Source organism: Adiantum capillus-veneris, chromosome 27 (genome assembly GCF_014529385.1).
Source record: "Adiantum capillus-veneris isolate H3 chromosome 27, ASM1452938v2, whole genome shotgun sequence".
Classification (NCBI taxonomy): Eukaryota; Viridiplantae; Streptophyta; class Polypodiopsida; order Polypodiales; family Pteridaceae; genus Adiantum; species Adiantum capillus-veneris.
In genome coordinates this window covers 85,823,213-85,826,050 of record NC_140957.1, presented here as the reverse complement: position 1 = coordinate 85,826,050, position 2,838 = coordinate 85,823,213, and the positions used below count along the sequence as shown (strand labels likewise).

Sequence of the window (2,838 nt, the reverse complement as noted above, 5' to 3'; positions counted from 1 at the left end):
GATTTGTTTTCTCACTTTACAATATTAACAATGAACCTTGAGACAATCATATTTAATCATGAGAGTTGAATCATTTTTTTACATTAAAAAAATAACCTCATAACCATAAATTTTCAACGCCAAATCCCAAAACCCTAACCACATACTCAGCTAGTCCAAATAATCCATCAATAGGATTAAATCATGGACCAAAATTGCATCATAGAATGTGGAGCCAATCGTTTTTAATTAAAAGCATCTCGCCACACCAAAAAAAAAATTATAGCAAAACAAAGCATAGAGTCCATCAACAACAATCGGACAAAGTTTGAGATATAATTAACTTCAAAACATTACACAACATCAAACTTAATTAACACCGAAAAAGTTGGCAACTATTATAGTATTCAAGTTATTTAGCCCATAACAAAGTGTGCTTGACCTCGGCATACATTAAGCGACCCAAACTATCCAATCCCGTCAATGGTTCTGCACGCCCCTGCAGAAAACAGCAAACTGTTAAACAAACAATCAACCGGTAGAAAGCAACAAATCAAACAAGAAAATCTCTTTAAAACATACTGAAAATTAACACAAACTGCAGGTGACGAGGCACATGTGACACCAAACCGCCATAGATCAGCAGAGGTGGGACGACATAGCAGAGCAACACAACACAACACACCGGAGCAAGCCTGCACAGCAGAACACCTCGATCCACCACAGACCGACAGAGAAGACGACAATGCAGCACAACAACACCAGAAACAATAGCAGCAAAACAGATCGGCGTCCAAGATCCATCACAAGCCGACGGAGGAGACATCCTAACAAAGCAACAAAACCCCAATGCATAGAGCAGCACGGTGCAGAATAGAACGGCCCAATCCACCACATACCGACAAAGAGGACGGCAATGCAGCACGACATAACCAAAAAGAGCAGTAGTACCACAGATTGGCATCCAAGATCCGCCATAGATCGGCGAAGGTGACTTCCAAACAAAGCAGCACGGCCCGAATCCACAGAGCAGCACGGCACCACATGTTCAAGTGCCACTTCAGATCGACGAAGGAGACGAGAAAAAAGAGCAGCACAACCCCAAGACAGAGAGCAACACAGCACCAAGGCACGACCCCAATCCACCATAGACCAGCGAACCAAGAACACGAGGCACCCGCAGACAAGCACAGCAGAGCACAGGCACGCCCCTCCGCCATAGAGCGGCGAGCAAGACAACAAACCACAGCAACGCATGACTGCGGAGAGGAAGGGCACTGAAACACGCCCAACAGCGCCATAGACCAGCGAAAAGAACCATGCCACATAAGCCAGCCTGTTCTCAACAACCCCATGCAAGAAGCAGGACAGCACTACAGGAGCAGAGCAGGAGCACGGCCTAGAACCGCCACAGGCCGGCGAGCAAGGGGATATACCCCTATGGTGTCATGCGTGAACGACAGCACTCCGGGAGCGAAACAGGAAAGCAAAGTAGGAGCACGACCCAGAAGCGCCATAGTCCGACGAAAAGGACAATAGAGAGCACCAAGACAACAAGCAGAGGCACCCCATGCGCAGCGCAAACCTACGACCAAGAACCGCCATAGACCCGCCTTGAGCCTTGCCTACTGTCGGAGCCCCATTGGTCCAACTGTTGTAATGAGCCCATCTTGTAAAGCATATCAAATTCCATTTTTTATGTCAAAGACGTCTTATCATTTTGATCCATTCGTCTGGATTATGTAAATATTAGTCAGTTAGTCAGGACTCAGATTTATTCCCACTTTGTAATCATGAGCAAGAGAACCCCATGTACATTTTTGAGCTAAGGTGACTAAAGTATAAAAGTCACCTTAGAACCATTTTTTGGACAACATTTGTTTGAATATTAATCCTGTGTCGTACGAGTCTGAGAGGGAGAGAGAGAGAGTGAGTGTGTCTTATCCTCTTCGCTACGTGCTTCTCCCTCACCAGATTCACAACGCGACCACACCATTGCGGTAGTCTCTCCGAGAGCTATGCGCCCACGCCACGCATTCGCCGTTTCGAGTTGATCGCGATCGATTCTTCCTCGAGCTTGTTTTGCTTATAAGTAGCACAAACGGTGTCTGTTTTCAATAATCAAGTGCTTCATGGAATGAGAAAGAGATTAGCTACACATAGATACTGATAAACTTAAGTTTTGCCCACTTTTGGATTATGACATGTTGGTCTATCGCGGCAGTATTCGAGATAGCTAGGGTTCAAATCTGGTGAGATTAGACTTATAGGTAAGTATGTCCTAGTGAGAGGATGATGCCTAGTAAGTTTGATGTGATTCCGAGTTCATTGGACGTGTAAACGGTGTTGTGAGCGTTTAGGGATAGAGTGGGTTGCATTCTACCAGGGTTAGTGATTGATGCATCATAAAAGTGTGTATGTGTAGATTGGTCTCAACCTGACAAGCTAACGAGATTGCCTACGTGCACCTACGGGTTAGTCGTGTCATCGGATGATAAGTATGTTGTCTGTGTCGTGCTCGTGAGTATGAACAAGGGAGTAGTTTTTCCCTAAAACATTGGCACAGTTGTCGGGGACACAAGACCTTAAGTAGGGAGATCTACGTCACTCGTGTGATGGTTAGCTTACTTTAGTTTTGACTAGAGAGAGCTTAAACTTTTAGAACAAGACAAGATCCAGGATAGAGTATCCTGAGGTCCAGTGGATAGCTAGGAAGCCTGTGTCTTGCCGAAGGTATGCAACTAGTTAGATTTAGTTAAATAGGATAATGTGGAGTTATGGTTTTTGGTTTTGAGTGCTTGTTATACTTGTGAAGAAATAGAGTAGAAAAACGCTATAAAACCGCAAAAAACAAACAAA

General features: G+C 44.6%; 1 pseudogene; it reads right to left on the bottom strand.

The window, feature by feature from the left end:
- Positions 1–446: 446 nt before the first annotated feature.
- On the bottom strand, positions 447–1,496 carry LOC147422314 (uncharacterized; annotated as a pseudogene).
- Between the last annotated feature and the right edge of the window lie 1,342 nt (positions 1,497–2,838).